The sequence below is a fragment of the Salmo salar genome, chromosome ssa01, assembly GCF_905237065.1.
Source record: "Salmo salar chromosome ssa01, Ssal_v3.1, whole genome shotgun sequence".
In the NCBI taxonomy this organism is placed as follows: Eukaryota; Metazoa; Chordata; class Actinopteri; order Salmoniformes; family Salmonidae; genus Salmo; species Salmo salar.
The window spans coordinates 134732269-134752051 of NC_059442.1; the positions used below are offsets into that span (position 1 = coordinate 134732269).

The window sequence follows — 19783 nt, forward strand, 5'->3', positions numbered from 1 at the left end:
CTGTTATGATGTCAATGGAGTCAGGCCACCCATTGGGCAGAGGACAAGGCTGAGCAAAGGGGACATCGCACGAGCTCGCAAACTCTACAAGTGTACAAGACATATCCAACTTCACAGACCCCCTGACTCATGTAGGCTTTTCACCACTTGAAATGTCAGAGAGAACATGAGGATAAACCCTGCAAAAGATCTGACTACTACCACCCCCGCCCATTCAAAGGAGATTGATTGATTCTTTAGTTTCCAAAAATTGGAATTCAGTTTATTGTTGTAGTCTGGAGAACTCAAACCCCAGGAACGGGCCACAGTTGTTACAATTCAACAACCAATCAATCAGCAACCATCAAGTGCTTGGTATTGTGCCTCCTTTTTAAGGCTAAGGGAAATCTTTGTTGAGACAGCTGAAACGAAAGCTTGTCTTTTGTATCCCAGCAATGTTTTTCTATTGTAGCTTACTGTATCCATTTCTGTGGTGTGTTTAGAGTGTTTCTTTTTCACTGTGTGCTGTGTTGTGTTTTGTGGGCAGGGTGTGGGGACCGCCTACAGGACAGTAGTGGAAACTTCTCCTCTCCTGGTTATCCCAATGGATATGCAGCCTATGTCCACTGTATCTGGAGGATCTCTGTCACACCTGAAGAGAAAGTAGGTTGAAAACAGCCAAGGACTAGCCGTCAAACTCAGTTCTCATCTGTGCAGTGAGTTTCTCAGTGAATTCTGTCAGTTCACTTGACAACAAACATATCGTATCCTATAACCAAAGGAGATGATAGTTCTGGTTGAATTTAATTGAAGTGCATTGGCTTCAGTCTTTTCTGTTTAGACTTGTTCAGAAATAGCCTCTTAACTTCTTATGGATGGTGGCAGTATTGAGTAGCTTGGATGACTGACGTGCCCAGAGTAAACTGCCTGCTACTCACTCCCAGAAACAAAGATATGCATATTATTAGTAGATTTGGATATAAAACACTCTGAAGTTTCTAAAACTGTTTGAATGATGTCTGTGAGTATAACAGAACTCATATGGCAGGCAAAAACCTGAGAAAAAATACAAACAGGAAGTGGTTTGTAGTTTTTCAAGTGATTGCCTATCCAAACTACAGTGTCTGTGGAGTCATTTTGCACTTCCTAAGGCTTCCACTAGATGTCAACAGTCTTTAGAACCTTGTTTGAGGCTTCTACTGTGAAGTGGGGATGAATAAGAGCTCATTGAGTGAGTGGACTGCCAGCAGGGCATGAGGCTCAGCCATGCACGCTCACGTGAGAGGTAGCTCAGTTCCATTGCATTTCTGAAGACAAAGGATTTCTCCGGTTGAAACTTTATTGCAGATTTATGATAAAAACATCCTAAAGATTGATTCTATACATCGTTTGACATGTTTCTACGAACTGTAATGGGATTTTTTGAGTTTTCGTCTGACCTCCGCGTCGTGACTTTGGATTTGTGAACTGAAGAAGCGAACAAAAAGGAGGTTTTTGGACATAAAGGATGGACTTTATCGCACAAAACAAACATTTATTGTTGAACTGGGATTCCTGGGAGTGCATTCTGATGAAGATCATCAAAGGTAACTGAATATTTATAATGCTATTTCTGACTATTGTTAACTCCAACATGGGGGATATATTGTATGGCATGTTTTTGTGTCTGAGCGCCGTACTCAGATTGTAGCTTTTTCGGTAAAGCTTTTTTGAAATCTGACACAGCGGTTGCATTAAGGAGAAGTTTATCTAAAGTTCCATGTATAACAACTGTATTTCCATCAACATTTATGATGAGTATTTCTGTAAATTGAACATAACGCGCCAATGTAAACTGAGATTTTGGGATATAAATATAAACTTTATCGAACAAAACATACATGTATTGTGTAACATGAAGTCATATGAGTGTCATCTGATGAAGATCATCAAAGGTTAGTGATTAAATTTATCTCTATTTCTGCTTTTGTGACTCCTCTCTTTGGCTGGGAAATGGCTGTGTTTTTTTGTGTGTTGGTGCTGACCTAACATAATCATATGTTTGCTTTCGCCATAAAGCCTTTTTGAAATCAGACACTGGCTGGATTAATAAGAAGTAAAGCTTTAAAATTGTGTATAATACTTGTATGTTTGAGGAATTTTATGAGATTTTTGTTGTTTTGAATTTGGCGCCCTGCACTTTCACTGGCTGTTGTCATATTGATCCCGCTAATGGGATTCAAGCCATAAGAATTAATAGCCTCAGGAGTCTGTGGCTCTGGAGTTGAATCCCTGCCTTGCAGCCAATGGGTTGAAGGTTTAAATCACCAGTTTTTTGTGGATTTCTTGGGAGCAGCAGGTATCCTAGCGGTTAAGAGCATTGGGCCAGTAACCGAAAGGTCGCTTGTTTGATTCCCGACTAGCCGAATAGGTGAGAAATCTGTCAATGTGCCCTTTAGTAAGGCACTTAACCCTAATTGCTCCTGTTAGTCGCTCTGGATAAGAGCATCCTGACTGGTTGCATCACTACCTGGTACGGCAATTGCTCGTCGTCTGATCGCAAGGCACTACAGAGGGTAGTGCATACGGCCCAGTACATCACTGGGTCTAACCTCTACACCAGGCGGTGTCAGAGGAAGGCCCTAAAAATTGTCAAAGACCCCAGCCACCCCAGTCATAGACTGTTCTCTCTACTACCGCATGGCAAGCGGTATCGGACTGCCAAGTCTAGGACAAAAAGGCTTCTCAAAGGTTTTTACCCCCAAGCCATAAGACTCCTGAACAGGTAATGAAATGGCTACCCGGACTATTTGCATTGTGTGCCCCCCCAACCCCCCCAATCCCTCTTTCTACGCTGCTGCTACTCTCTGTTTATCATATATGCATAGTCACTTTAACTATACATTCATGTACATACTACCTCAATTGGGTCGACCAACCAGTGTTCCCGCACATTGGCTAACCGGGCTATCTGCATTGCGTCCCGCAACCCACCACTCGCCAACCCCTCTTTCTTGTCTGTCTGTCTGTCTGTCTGTCTGTCTGTCTGTCTGTCTGTCTGTCTGTCTGTCTGTCTGTCTGTCTGTCTGTCTGTCTGTCTGTCTGTCTGTCTGTCTGTCTGTCTGTCTGTCTGGAGAAAAACCCCTCTGAAAGGTCTTTACATGGATGAAGATTTAGATTGGAGCCCATCCACGGGGAACTCTTCAGAGAGGCCTGCTGTCTACATCTGCCAATACGTAATTTAGAAAACATCTGTGCCTAAGTCAATGTTCACCTGAGATTTTGAATTCCTAGAGCAGAACAGTTTATGGAAATGTAGAGAATTTGAATAGAATGTACAATATGTTCAGAATAATACACTGATGCATAAAGATCAGACTTCACCAGCTGTCTGTGTAACTGAGATGAACTAAGAGCTGCCCGCCTCAGTGTAGTTATTCGTCGTTACCCTGGAGTTGTTGTTGTTGAGTTTTTATTTGTTTGTCTTTCGTATCAGGACGTTACTGTGGGGACAGTCTACCTGGCCCCATCGTTTCCACGGACTGTCGGCTATGGATAGATTCCAGGAGCAGCAGCAACTGGGTGGGCAAGGGCTTCTCAGCCGTGTATGAAGTTAACATCAGCCGTTTCACCATAGAACATATTGTCTATATATTGTCTAAATGTCCTTCTTTTAGTGTTTAAAAAGCCTTAGTTTTCTGCAACATTCAAATTACATAAGCGCTATAAACACTAAACACAAAACTCATGTTTTGCCACTGTATTCCCTTGATTTAAAAAAAGAGGGAAGTTGATATTGTTGTTAGAAGAATTCATGGAAGGTGTACCCCCCCCCCCCTTCCTCTCTCACCAGCCATCTGTGGGGGAGAGGTGAACAGGAACAATGGCCAGATCCAGTCACCTAACTACCCGGTGTGTGTGGAAGATCACTGTAGCGCAGGATTTCCATGTGGGCCTCTCCTTCCAGTCATATGAAGTAAAGATTATGAAGCAGAAAGGGAAGTGTAATGTCATTTTCACTCAATCATGTACTTGTATGCAGTGCTTGACTTGGACTGAAATAGATGCCGGTAATTCTTTTGGGTGACTGTACTGTTTATATTTAGGTGCCGGAGCTCCACAATACTTTTGAGCTAATATTTTACGCTCAGCAAAGAAAAGAAAAGAAACGTCCTCTCACTGTCAACTGCGTTTATTTTCAGCAAACTTAACATGTGTAAATATTTGTATGAACATAACAAGATTCAACAACTGAGACATAAACTGAACAAGTTCCACAGACATGTGACTAACAGAAATGGAATAATGAGTCCCTGAACGTTCCTCTGCACTGCCACACACAACTTTTTCTCAGCTGGAACAATTTGATTGGCTCCTGTCCGATTCAAACTGTAATCCGTTAAATGAAGAGTTGATGCACTGCACACTTTTTTTAATAGCACCATTTTTAATATTTGGGCTTGGGGAGGGTATCAAGTCATAAGTCATAAGGCTCAAGTCCAAGCAAAGTCACGTGTCATTGGTGTTAAAGTCAAAGTCGAGTTGCAAGTTATCATATTTGTGACTCGAGTCTGACTCAAGTCCAAGTCATGTGACTCGAGTCCACACCTCTGCCAGGACGTGTACTCGAAGCATGCGCGGACCAACTGGCAAGTGTCCTCACTGACATTTTCATTCTCTCCCTCACCGAGTCTGTAATACCTACATGTTTCAAACAGACCACCATAGTCCCTGTTCCCAAGAAAGTGAAGGAAACCTGCCTAAATGATTACCGGGCCCCTAACATAGAAATCAGAATGTTTCAGATTAAAATAACGTACTGAACAATATGTGTTATTAAATGTACTAACTATAAGCTTCTGCTGCTCTATACTACAATTGTGCAGATTCTAGTTTCCACCTTCATCCTTTGCCTATATTGACATTATTGCAAACAATTTTGGTTCCTAATGTAAGCAAAAGCTGTCTGTGTCATGAGATTTTTATGATGCTTTATTATAAATAACTACACAATTGGTGACTTGTTTTTTAATATATGGTATTGGAGTCAGTTTTAATGAACAAATTACCAATGATCCATGTTTCAGATTAAATAATTTATTGCCAATTCTTATAAACAAGGCTAACCCTCTTCTGCCCTATGCATAATTCCTAAATATGTGCCTAAATAACATACCCAAAATAAAATAAAGATCTGAACTATATGGACGGCATCAATGTGGTACCTACAGAGAACAAGCATCTGTGAAACTGCAACTGTACTGTCAAGACATTATGTGGACATTCCTGAGTAAGTTCAACAGGAGATAAACCATAGCAGAAAATACTCTGAAACAATATTTTGCCCATCCCCGGGCAGGCTTAGGTAGAACAGGTTAAGGCAGTTGTCCTTGTGTTTGTTCCCTGTAAACATAACTCCGAAATTACACTGCCCCAAGAGCCCAGCGTCGAGCCTTCTTGTGAGCAAACCCATTTATAATGTCTTTCAAGTTTAATTTTCTAGCTAACTGGTTTTCAATTGAAGGATGGCAAGGCTGTTCAACCTGTCTTGGCACTCTGTAGTTCGTTGATAGTTCTTCATAATTTTCAGCTTACTGAAGGCACGTTCACCTCCAGCAACTTTTACAGGCATGGTACAGAAGATTCGCAGTGCAATGCACACCTCCCCAAAAATGCTCTGTAGCTGCATCTTGTGGATGGCATTTAGGATCTATACAGGAGAAAGACCATCTGAAAAAGTGGCAACATATATCGTCTTTAGACGTCGCACTTTATTTTCAAATCCATCTGTGAGATCTTTGGAGTACTTGTTTCTCAATTTGTGGCAAGATACACAAATTTTGTTTTCAGTCATTTTCCTAAATGTAATTGGTGAAAACTCCTCGCATATAGTTGCACTCGTGTGGAACCGCATGTCCAAATAATTGTTTATACTATCCAGAGCCACATAAAACATTGTGTTGAGAAACCCAGTGTCTGACGTCTGTTAATCTGCTATGTCATCTTCAGTCTCATCAGGGAAACTTTTTCTTTTTTTCTGGTGGCTCCTCTGTTCACTGTGAAACTGAGTTACACCCATTTCATTTGCCACCAGCTTCTGCCAGAATAGCGTCCCGCTGATTAGGCAGAGCCTGTATTTCTTCCTGTAGTGCCTTAATGTGAGCTGCTTCAGTGTCCAGAGAAATATTTCCTGACTGAAGAATTAGGCTTAATTCTCAATACACTGCAAATCTTTTACCCAGAAAGTGAGCAGGAAGATTGCCTTGAAAGACATGAAGTAGCTTTTCAGACCTTTTACCTCAGATTTGGCTTCGTTTGTCAGGCTGCAGGTAGCAAGAAGCATGTCTAGGGCCTTGATGATAGACGGTAAATGAGTTGCCACTGGTTGGACCACAGCAATATGTGCACTCCATCGCGTGTCTGAAAGGTGTTTAAGACAGCAGCCAGTCTTTTCCTTGAGAATGGTCCATCGCTCTGAGCTGGCACTGAACAGATTGTAAAGACGATTCACACAGCCAAAAAAGGTTGATACTTCTGGGCACGACTAAGCTGCATGTACACCCATAAGATTAAGAGTTAAGAGAGAGTGGGAGGCACAAGGTGAGTATGTGGCCAGTGGATTATCTTTGCAGTATGTGTTCTTGAACTCCCTTCACTTTCCCTGACATATTTGCACCATTATCACAGCCTTTACCACGGCAATCTGCTATGTCAATACCATGCCCTTCCAATATTTCACTGCCTGTCCTTCTAGCAAAGTCTTTAAATTCATGAAAACGTTCAATTATTTCCCATTCACCTGTTCCCTGAACTTTATCTTTCTGTACATATCTCACCAATAATACATTTTGCTCAGTACGAGAAATGTCTGGTGTTGCATCACATATAACCGAGTAATAGATTGCATCTTCTCTTTCATAAAGTGTTGTTTTCAAAACCCTTTGACCACATATTCCTATGAAGTCGTTTTGACTCTCAGGGCTGAGGTAATGAGTCAGTCGTGCTCCTTTCTTTATGTCCCTGACTTCCTGTAAGTGCTCACATAATTTGACAACAGTTCAAGTAAGCCCAGGTAATGTCCATTATGCACATCAAGATTGAGTGATTTCCCCTGGAATGGCAGATTCCTAGATGCTAAGTACAGTGTCACATCCACAATCCTTTCTACATGTGCTCTGTTTTTTTTGTGACTGGATTTGTTTCTGTAGCTGACTGTCTATAGCTGTAGCTGTTGTTACGGTATGCTGCAGATTTTTCCAGTAACAGTAACAGTTCTTGTGAAACACACCATCCTCATGCTCTGGTAGTTTGTCATACATGCTCCGCCATTACACTGATGATATCTTATAGTCATCTTTACTATTCAGAGAACTAGGTGATGGTTTACTTTGCTCATGAGAAAAAAAGAACACATGGAATGCAATATAATGCCTTTACACTCTTACTATAAATAAGCCAGTCTGTCTGCACCTTTTCTCTTCCGTTTGCTGACTTACTATACTGTTAATAGTTGGGGAATGGCTTGCCTTCTGAGTCTGGGGGTATGATTTTATACAGTTCTGTCTCCTCACCACACCTGTTGGCGAGTCTGCGAACACTTGCTTCTCTTTCATGGTCTTGTACTTTCTCTGGCCACAGTGCTGGATCATCTAAAACCTCATCTTCCTCACTTCGAATCTTTCCATATGCTTCCTTTCCGTTATTACTTGCTTATTCAATCTCTTCTGTCACTCCTTCACTGGCACTGCTGCTAATCCTTAACTCCTCTTCCTCCTCCCTGCTCTCCTCTGCATCAGAGTCTGTCTGACAGCTTTCTGCTGAGATTTTGCCTACCTGGGGCTCTCTAGGCACAAGGAGTGAGTAAACAAAGGGAATTTTAGGTTTAATGTTCGCTCCCACATAGGTTACCATACTAAAAATCTACTACTGAAAGAAAAAACGTTTTAATAGTATACATATCAAATAGAATACGTATTTAAGTGTGTCTAAGTCATCATGTGCCTATCTTAACAATTTAAAAATGGTCTAGTTATGCTGCTGCTGCTACAAAACAACTGCCTCACCTCCAAGGTCTGTTTGAACTTCATGTAGTAGACACACATTGGGATCTTTATCTAACATCTACATAATATCAACAGTGAGGCAACTCCGGGATGCTGGCCTTCTAGGCAGAGTTGTAAAGAAAAAGCCATATCTCAGACTGGCCAATAAAAAGAAAAGATTAAGATGGACAAAAGAACACAGACACTGGACAGAGGAACTCTGCCTAGAGGGCCAGCCTCCCGGAGTTGCCTCTTCGCTGTTGACGTTGAGACTAGTGTTTTGCGGGTACTATTTAATGAAACTGCCGGTTGAGGATTTGTGAGGCATCTGTTTCTCAAACTAGACACTCTAATGTACTTGTCCTCTTGCTCAGTTGTGCACCGGGGCCTCCCACTCCTCTTTCTATTCTGGTTAGAGCCCGTTTGCGTTGTTCTGTGAAGGGAGTAGTACACAGCGTTGTATGAGATCTTCAGTTTCTTGGCAATTTCTCGCATGGAATAGCCTCATTTCTCAGAACAAGAATAGACTGACGAGTTTCAGAAGAAAGTTCTTTGTTTCTGGGCATTTTGAGCCTGTAATCGAACCCACAAATGCTGATGCTCCAGATACTCAACTAGTCTAAAGAAGGCCAGTTTTATTGCTTCTATAATCAGAACAACAGTTTTCAGCTGCTCTAACATAATTGCAAAAGGGTTTTCTAATGATCAATTAGCCTTTTAAAACAATAAACTTGGATTAGCTAACACAATGTGCCATTTGGAACACAGGAGTGATGGTTGCTGATAATGGGCCTCTGTAGCCTATGTAGATATTCCATAGAAAAACAGCCTTTTCCAGCTACAATAGTCATTTACAACATTAACAATGTCTACACTGTATTTCTGATCAATTTGATGTTATTTTAATGGACAAAAAATGTGCTTTTCTTTCAAAAACAAGGACATTTCTAGGTGACCTCAAACCTTTGAACGGTAGTGTATGTACTCGGCCAGGCCTGGGCAAATGCCGGCCCGGGGGCCGTATGCGGCCCGCGACATGATTCAATACGGCCCGCGGAATCATGCTCAGATCACATAAAGAATTTGTGATAGTAAAGTTTTGAAAAACATATTTGTTATTCAAATTAAAAGCCCAATGAATACTCTCCTATGTGTAATGATTTAACTCCCACCACTTGTGGGACGTTTATTTTGAAGGCACGTATAAATAACAACTGCACGAGGACAGACAGTGACTGACAGGCTGACACACACGTCACAGTTACAAATAGTAGCTAGCTAGAAATTGTGCAAAAATGAAGAAAAAAAAAGATTTCAAAGAAAAGGAAAGTAGACAATGAATGTTTGGTGTTCCAGCAATAGTGGACATCAAAATATGTATTTATTGAAGTATCAGGGAAAGCTGTGTGCTTAGTGTGCAAAGAGAGCATCGCTGTCTTGAAAGACTAAAACTTGTCCCAACACTTCCAGGCGAAGCATGCAGAGAAATATAGAAATATGTCTTCTGAGCATAGGGCAAGTGTTTTGAAAGAGTTGCTTTCTCTGTTGCAAAAGCTGCAAGGACTTTTCACAATACTGCATTCAGCAAACAACGGAATTTTTAGCTGTGTACTATCCCACAAAATTGCTAAACATAGCAAGCCATTCGCTGAGGGCAAATTCATTAAAGAATGTTTAATTGACTCTGCAGCAATACTTTGCCCCGACAAGAAAGAGCTGTTTGAAAATATTTCCCTGTCAAGACGAACAGTGACACGGTGTGTTGAGGACATCGCAGAGAATATGTAACAAAGGTTGAAAGGCAAGGTAAAGGATTTCACCTATTTCTCCTTGGCCCTGGATGAGAGCAGTGATGCACGTGACACGGCGCAGTTGTTGATATTGTTACAAGGCATAACCCCAGACTTTGAAATTACAGAGGAACTTGCTTCAGCGCAGTCAATGAAGAGTGCCCAAACTTGACAGGAGAAAACATTGGCCTTTTGAAAAGGATACAAGATCAAGTAGCTGAGCTGAACCCAGATCTGAATTGTTTTTCTTCTCCTGCATTGCATCATTCATCAGGAGGTGCTCTGTAAATGTGTTCTGAAAATGAGCCATGTTGTGGATACAGTCACAAAAGTGGTAAACTTCATAAAGCAAAATCTTTAAACCACAGGCCATTTGTCTCACTGTTGGAAGAGACAGAGTCGGGTCATGCAGATCTCCCCTACCACACAAACGTGAGATGGCTGAGTTTGGGGAAGGTGCTTAAAAGGGTGTGGGACCTGAAGTCGAAGATTTCTGAGTTTTTGCAAATGAACGGAAAATATATGGATTTCCCTCTTCTGCAAGATAAAGAATGGTTGGCTGATTTTGCCTTCATCATGGACATCATGGCACTCATGAATGAACTGAATTGCAAACTATAAGGGAAGGGTCTTTTTGCAGATCAGATGTACAGCCTTGTCAAAGCTTTCAAGGGAAAATTACTCCTCCTGACCCGCAAAGTAGAAGCCAACAATCTCACCCACCTTCCCACACTACTAGTCTGTTCCCTATCAGATGACCAGCAAGTATACATTGCTGCTGCGTGCTTTGAACGGTGAGTCTTGAGGATTTCAAAGTGTTAGACAATGACATGATGTTGGTTTCCTCTCCTTTCACCTTCAATGTGGATAACGCTCCCACTGACCTGCAGCTTGAGCTTATCGATCTTCAGTCTGATGTAGTGACTGGAGAACTATTCAAAACAATGTCACTGACGAGGTTCTATGCGTCTCTCGATGAACAAGATTTCTAAAGATTAGGAGTCATGCTCAGAAGATGTTGGTACATTTTTGGGTCAACCTATGTATGTGAACAGACATTTTCAGTGATGAAATATAATAAGTCAAGGCACAGATCATCTCTTACTGACTTTCACCTCTCAGCAATCCTGCACATAGGGACGTGAGAAACAATACCTGACTTCCCTGCTCTAGTCAATGCCCATCAGAGACTTCACTCCTCACACTGATTGACTAGTTTAAATGTAATGTTGAGCTCTCTCTCTTTCTTGTGTTTTTGTGCATACCCGTTAACAAGAGTTCTGTCCGTGTTGCTGAATGCACAGTGTACTTTTCCCTGCTGCTACTCACTGCTACTCACGGTTTATTATCTATGTCTTTACAAATTACGTCGACTAACCTGCACCCTCGCACATTGACTCGGTACCGGTACCCCCTGTATATAGTCTCGTTATTATGTCATTTTCTTGTGTTGCTTTTTTATTATTATCATTTTGGATTTTTTTACTTTAGTTTCTTTAGTAAATATTTTCTTAACTCTATTTATTAAACTGCATTGTTGGTTAGGGGCTTGTAACTAAGCATTTCACAGTAAGGTTTGACTGATCAGATCAAATGTTTGACATAAAGAGCCGTTGTGTTGAATACTGTGTGATGTTTAACAGTGAGAATGGCAGAATGGTGAACTTACTAAATGACTGAGAGTTTGACTGTGTGATATTAGGTTGCTTCTTGTGTAAATATTTTCCATCTGGATTTGAATGATTTGGTAACCCAAATGGTAACCCAAATGCACTGTGACAAATACAATTTGATTTCATTTGATTTGTGTTGGAGACTTCTTCTTTATTACTGATAGGAGGATACTGCTATGTCAGCTTGAAATAATCCTATTTATAACCGACATAGCAGAGTAGATGTGAATTTGTAGGACAGTTGAGCATCCTGTGTCAACATTCTCCAATGTGCCTTGCCTGTCTCTACCATAGATTGAGAGGCATGACAGCTGTGCCTATGACTACCTGGAGGTGAGAAACGGGAAGTCAGAGAGCAGTCCACTTCTGGGCCGCTTTTGTGGCTACGACAAACCAGATGACATCAAGACCAGCTCCAACCAGCTCTGGATGAAGTTTGTGTCTGATGGGTCAGTGAACAAGGCTGGATTTGCTGCGAACTACTTCGAAGTTCGGAGATCAAGAATAGTGTCCATCTGTGACTAGTGTTAATGATGATGATGAGATGCCACAGGATTGGGTCATTTTGCACCAAAATCCTTTACAACATTTACTACCAGTGAAGAATTTGTCATAATATACAGTGAGGGAAAAAAGTATTTGATCCCCTGCTGATTTTGTATGATTTCCCACTGACAAAGAAATGATCAGTCTATAATTTTAATGGTAGGTTTATTTGAACAGTGAGAGATAAAATAACAACAAAAAAATCCAGAAAAACGCATGTCAAAAATTTTATACATTGATTTGCATTTTAATGAGGGAAATAAGTATTTCACCCCCTCTCAATCAGAAAGATTTCTGGCTCCCAGGTGTCTTTTATACAGGTAACGAGCTGAGATTAGGAGCACACTCTTAAAGGGAGTGCTCCTAATCTCAGCTTGTTACCTGTAAAAAAGACACCTGTCCACAGAAGCAATCAATCAATCATATTCCAAACTCTTCACCATGGCCAAGACCAAAGAGCTCTCCAAGGATGTCAGGAACAAGATTGTAGACCTACACAAGGTTGGAATGGGCTACAAGACCATCGCCAAGCAGCATGGTGAGAAGGTGACAACAGTTGGTGTGATTATTCGCAAGTGGAAGAAACACAAAAGAACTGTCAATCTCCCTCAGCCTGGGGCTCCATGCAAGATCTCACCTCGTGGTGTTGCAATGATCATGAGAACGGTGAGGAATCAGCCCAGAACTACACGGGAGGATCTTGTCAATGATCTCAAGGCAGCTGGGACCATAGTCACCAAGAAAACAATTGGTAACACACTACGCCGTGAAGGACTTAAATCCTGCAGCGCCCGCAAGGTCCCCCTGCTCAAGAAAGCACCTATACATGCCCGTCTGAAGTTTGCCAATGAACATCTGAATGATTCAGAGGACAACTGGGTGAAAGTGTTGAGGTCAGATGAGACCAAAATGGAGCTCTTTGGCATCAACTCAACTTGACGTGTTTGGAGGAGGAGGAATGCTGCCTATGACCCCAAGAACACCATCCCCACCGTCAAACATGGAGGTGGAAACATTATGCTTTGGGGGTGTTTTTCTGCTAAGGGGACAGGACAACTTCACCACATCAAAGGGACGATGGACGGGGCCATGTACCGTCAAATCTTGGGTGAGAACCTCCTTCCCTCAGCCAGGGCATTGAAAATGGGTCGTGGATGGGTATTCCAGCATGACAATGACCCAAAACACACGGCCAAGGCAACAAAGGAGTGGCTCAAGAAGAAGCACATTAAGGTCCTGGAGTGGCCTAGCCAGTCTCCAGACCTTAATACCATAGAAAATCTGTGGAGGGAGCTGAAGGTTCGAGTTGCCAAACGTCAGCCTCGAAACCTTAATGACTTGGAGAAGATCTGCAAAGAGGAGTGGGACAAAATCCCTCCTGAGATGTGTGCAAACCTGGTGGCCAACTACAATAAACGTCTGACCTCTGTGATTGCCAACAAGGGTTTTGCCACCAAGTACTAAGTCATGTTTTGCAGAGGGGTCAAATACTTATTTCCCTCATTAAAATGCAAATCAATTTATAACATTTTTGACATGCGTTTTTCTGGATTTTTTTGTTGTTATTCTGTCTCTCACTGTTCAAATAAACCTACCATTAAAATTATAGACTGATAATTTCTTTGTCAGTGAGCAAACGTACAAAATCAGCAGGGGATCAAATACTTTTTTCCCTCACTGTATTAGTTCACATTAACATCTGTGGAACCATCTTCTGATTATTAAACTGTATCTCAGGCCTTCACATTTACATTAAAGGCCCAATGCAGCCATTTTTATCTCAATATCAAGTTATTTCTGGGTAACAACTAAGTACCTTACTGTAATTGTTTTCAATTAAAATTCACCTGTATATTTCTGCACCGTTGCACATATTATCTGATGACGGCCAACATGGCTGACTTATGGAATGAAAGAGTTACGTCTTCCTCCGCATATCAGTTCATTTCATATACTTAGTAAAATAGAGTTAAAGTGCTTACTGATCCATCTCCTAAAAACACCGCCAATGTAGTATGAATCACACAACTTCACCATCCCACTCACTGGACAGTCTCAAGGTGTTAGACAACTCAAGCTACAGTCTAACACCACCAAATAATCATCTGACAAATTGTCATAATGAAATAATGAGCTTCTCAGGAGATAAATATCCCAATAGTGACACCATTGTAGTTAAAAAACACTAATCAGCCCCTGTCTTCTAACTAAATGTTGATATTCTTTATCACTTGGACATCAATTGGACACAAACTTATTAATGAACTCAGTGTCTGCCACCTTAACAATCATCCTTTATCCGAGGAAAGAGTGTGTTTTTATAACAGTCACACCACATTCATCACAGTTGTGATGAAAAAAAAGACCAAGTCCATATTATGAACAGCTCAAATAAGTAAAGACAAATGACAGTCCATCATTACTTTAAGACATGAAGGTCAGTCACTACTAAAGGACACCAATAATAAGAAGAGACTTGCTTAGGCCAAGAAACACGAGCAATGGACATTAGACCGGTGGAAATCTGTCCTTTGGTTTGACGTGTCCAAATTTGAGATTTTTGTTACCAACCACCGTGTCTTTGTGAGACGCAGAGTAGGTGAACGGATGATCTCCGCAAGTGTGGTTCCCATCGTGACGTATGGAGGAGGAGGTGTGATGGTGTGGGGGTGCTTTGCTGGTGACACTGTGATTTATTTAGAATTCAAGGCACACTTAACCAGCATTACTACCACAGCATTCTTCAGAGATACGCCATCCTATCTGGTTTGCACTTAGTGGGACTATCATTTGTTTTTCAACGGGACAATGACCCAACACACCTCTAGGTTGTGGAAGGGCTATTTGACCAACAAGGAGAGTGATGGAGTGCTGCATCAGATGACCTGGCCTCCACAATCACCCGACCTCAACCCAATTGAGATGGTTTGGGACGAGTTGGACCGCAGAGTGAAGGAAAAGCAGCCAACAAGTGCTCAGCATATGTGAGAACTCATTCAAGACTGTTGGAAAAGAATTCCAGGTGAAGCTGGTTGAGAGAACGCCTAGAGTGTGCAAAGTTGTTATCAAGGCAAAGGGTGGCTACTTTGAAGAATCTAAAATCTAAAATATATTTTGATTTGTTTAACACTATTTTGCTTACTACCTGATTGCATGTGTTATTTCATAGTTTTGATGTCTTCACTAATATTCTACAATGTAGAAAATACAAAAAAAAATAAAAAATATTGAATGAATAAGTGTGTCCAAACTTTTGACTGGTACTGTAGGTAGGACCTGACTTTCTTATTAGCTTCACTTACTGTAGCAGTTTGCAACCTAGTGAGCTCTCTCAGAGTATTAAAGAATATCAACATTTAGTTAGAAGACAATGATTGATGACAGCTTTTTAAATACAATGGTGTCAATATTGGGATACTTATTTCTTGAGAAGCTCATTATTCAATTAAAAACCTTGAGACTGTCCTGTGAGTGGGATGGTGAAGTTGTGTGATTCATACTACATTGATGGTGTTTTAGGAGAACTAGGGTCAGAGGCACATTGGCCCAGGGTATTCACACAGCGCTGCTCACAGCGCCCAATATCAGGCTTGATATTGAAAGGCCATATCACCCAGAAAGGCCATATCCATCCATTCAGGAATTACATAAAGCCCTTGACATCCTATTTTACATGGCTCATGAAATCAAAGAGCTGGGGATATGATCTGTCCTCTTGGATTACTGAGCTGTTCGGCGATGTTTCTTTTCCAGACGGCTGTGATCATGTGGTAAGCATGTAGGCACCTCCACCAGCCCCAACTGGCCTGAAAAGTACCCCAGCAAGAAGGCCTGTACCTGGGCCCTCTCTACCACCCCAGGCCACATCATCAAACTTCGATGTTTACTGCTAGTGTCATGACAAGATTGGCATTGTTTTAATGGCACCTGTTATGTCATACTTGTAATGTACATTGTAACAGTACATAGACATCGGAATAAGGTTCATGTAGATTTTTACCACCTACAGTACCTCGCTGAATCTTCATAAAATGTTCAGGTTTTCAAAGAGATCGACATGGAGGCTCATTCGGAGTGTGCCTATGACCACCTGGAGATCTACAATGGGCGGGACGGCTGGGCCCCCAGTCTAGGATGCTTCCGTGGCACCAAGAAACCCTCGCCAGTCATCTCCAGCGGCAACAAGATGTTCCTGAGCTTCTTCTCTGACAACTTAGTCCAGAAGAGAGGCTTTGAGACAGTGCAGGTGGGTGACACGTGCACTGGCATTAGGATTTTGTGACACCAGAAAGGAAAGGACTGAATGGATCATTCTTATTCGTGCACAGGGAGATGTGCGAACTTCTATCGTGTTTTTTTTTATTTCAGAGAAATTTGAATAATCAAGTAATATTGATTGTATAATCAATTATTCAACCTTTTTCATTTAGGTCTGGTCAATCCACTGCCATAGCCTATTTAAAATATTGATAATAATAATAAATAATCCATCAATCTCAGCCGACCAGTTAAGAGGTATTCATTGATCTTAGCAAGGCCTTTGATCCAGTTGGGCTCATTTTGTCTCTCAAATCAATCAAAAAGGCTTGTGTTTTCCCAAAGACAACTCCAATTACAGGAGGTTGAAAAGGATGGGCCACAAGGATTTCATCCTGGGACCATTGTTTACCTCCTTCATCGTTAATGATCAGCTTTGTGTCCACTGATGCAAATTTCTTCTTGTATGCTGATGGAAATATTTCTGGTTTTTGTTTTGTTTGTATTATATTATCACTAAAGTACAGTACATTATGTTAATAATGCGTGAACAACATATGTGGTTTTGTCAGGACCCCTGAATAATGAGAGGATTCATCTGAAGGAATTAACCCTGCATAAATTGAGGGCTACAATGGCCATGTTGCCATCTGGGTCTGTGATTAGTGGTCTCTTTCAACTCACGCGTATAAAGTTACACAATACCACAGGGAATGTAGTGGAGTTTTTGGGGGAAAATAACTGGCTCTCAGAGAATTATGTGTTGCTAAATTGTACATTCCATATCTGAATGAGTCCCTTCTCTGAGCCTCGGTCTCTCATTTTGTGGCTGTGCGTTCTCAGACTGTGGAGGAAGCATTAAAGCTGAGGTCAAGACCAAAGATCTTTACTCCCACGCCCAGTTTGGGGATAACAACTACCCAGGGGTGTCTGACTGCCAATGGGTGGTCTCTGCTGAGAAGGGCTACAGAGTAGAGCTCATATTCCAAACCTTTGAGATTGAGGAAAAGCCAGACTGCGGCTACGACTACGTGGAGCTATTTGACGGTGCTGATATCAAGGCCCCAAGGCTTGGCTGTTACTGTGAATCTGGGGTAAGGACAACCAAAGGTTTCAGTACACCTACTAGACTGTAACAGCTACTGTACATATTTTTACTGTATGTAGTGTTTCACAAAATGCCAGGGGTGTTTGCATACTTTTAAAATGTAGAAGTGTAAGATTATTTCTCTCTCCTCTCTCTGACTCTCTCCTCTCTCTCTGACTCTCTCTCTCTGACTCCCCCTCTCTCTGACTCTCTCCTCTCTCTCTCTGACTCTCTCCTCTCTCTCTGACTCTCTCTCTCTCTGACTCTCTCTCTCTCTCTCTGACTCTCTCTCTCTCTCTCTGACTCTCTCCTCTCTCTCTATGACTCTCTCCTCTCTCTCTGACTCTCTCTCTCTCTCTGACTCTCTCTCTCTCTCTCTCTCGATCTGACTCTGTCCTCTCTCTCTGACTCTCTCTCTCTCTCTCTGACTGTCTCTCTACTCTCTCTCTCTGACTGTCTCTCTCTCCTCTCTCTCCTCTCTCTCTCATCTCTCTCTGACTCTCTCTCTCCTCTCTCTCTCTGACTCTCTCCTCTCTCTCTCTGACTCTCTGACTCTCTGACTCTCTGACTCTCTCTCTCTCCGACTGTCTCTCTCTCTCTCTCTCTCTCTCTCTCTCCTCTCTCTCTGACTCTCTCCTCTCTCTCTCTCTGACTCTCTCTCTCTCTCTCTCTCTCTGACTCTCTCTCTCCTCTCTCTCTCCTCTCTCTCTCCTTTCTCTCTCTGACTCTCTCTTTCTCCTCTCTCTCTCCCTCTCTCTCTCTCCTCTCTTTCTGACTCTCTCTTTCTCCTCTCTCTCTCTGACTCTCCCTCTCTCCTCTCTCTCTCTCTGACTCTCTCTTTCTCGCTCACTTTCTTTCATCCCCCTGAGGAGATACTACTCTGCTGGGGATGCCATCGTTATATAGTTCTGATGTCACCAGCAATAAGAAGGGCTTCCAGGTACGGTACACCAGCGCAAAGTTCAAAGACCCTTTGCACATGAACCAGACTTCCCCAGACTTAATAAGAGGAGAATGTGCATCCCAATGCTTTGATACTCCCAGTTCCCTAAGAGCAGAAGGGGCTTGGATAGCTGTCCCCCCACACTCCACCCGCCACCCAAAGCCACCCCCCTTACCCTCCAATCACAACTGTAAGGAGTGAAGCCATGTAGCAAAAGACAGTTTTTTCAAGTTTGTATCATTTAGATTAGGGAGGGTGGATGAGAGGGTGGATATGTGGGGGAGACTTTAATTTAATTCCCCCCAAAGATTTTCATTTTCTCAACTAAAAAGATCCCACAGGCCTGTAAGGAACAGTGGGGTGGTGGTATTACTGTACAGGATACACAATGGTCAGGGTACATATCTGTCTCAGTTGGTAGAGCATGGCAATGTTAAACACTAGGGTTGTGGGTTCGACTCCCACAGGGGACCAGTATGGGTAAAAAAAATGTATCCACTCAATACTGTAAGTCGCTCTGGATAAGAGTGTCTGCTAAATGACTAAAATGTAACATGTTATAGGGACTAATCCCCAGTTCCCCAGCCACCTCCTAACTTGAAGCTCAGCTGATCCTGATCTCCTTGGGAAGCTAACCTTCCAACCTTACCTTGGTGTGGCTTTAATAAAAGGTTGATTCCTAAATATGACTATTTACTCTTGACTTTAATTCTTGGCACTGAAATGACTATATATCTTTACGGGTGCACATGAATGACAAGGAAAGACAAAGAGAATCAGGAAATGTGTTTTGAGCACACAGTTGTAATTTGTATGGTCCTCCAATGCAGAACAGGGATGATTTTTCCCCCCCATAATGATTGATGTTAGCCGGACAAGAAAAACAAACATTTGTTGTCATTCTTTTCAAGAGCTAGGTTAATAAATATAGTGTAAGGTGGTGGTCTGTTCTTTTCCATTTGTTTCGATGATTTGGCCCAAATATATACTTCACAGAAGGACCAACATATTCATAAGTCCCATGCTGTCCTCAATAAGTGTTCCTGATGTTTGTTTCACTGTTCTGTTTTTAACTCTCTCTCTCTTTCTCTCTCTCTCTCCCTCTCCCTCACTTACGCTCTATCTTGATTAATCCATTAAATCCATGAAACAATTACTGATTGATGTTTTTGTATCAGCCTGCATGGTGGAATGACAATACTTTCCTTAAAGTGCTACTAGTGGTATACAGCATTTCAATGTGCTTGTTTGAACTGCTCTCACTCTCTCTCTCTCTCTCTCTCTCTCTCTCTCTCTCTCTCTCTCTCTCTCTCTCTCTCTCTCTCTCTCTCTCTCTCTCGCTCCACTGATAATAGCTTAGGCCTATGCCATTATGTTGAGTGCAGTTTCCTTCCAAAAATAGCTTTTGAATAATAATGTTTTTTTTTAATTAGGTAAAGGCAAGGGGAATGGGAGGGAAGAAAAAGCGTATGAAATGTACTCTTGTG

At 41.8% G+C, this 19783-nt stretch overlaps 1 pseudogene; it reads left to right on the plus strand.

The window, feature by feature from the left end:
* Positions 1-583: 583 nt before the first annotated feature.
* LOC106563347 (bone morphogenetic protein 1-like) lies at positions 584-19512 on the plus strand (annotated as a pseudogene).
* Positions 19513-19783: the final 271 nt, after the last annotated feature.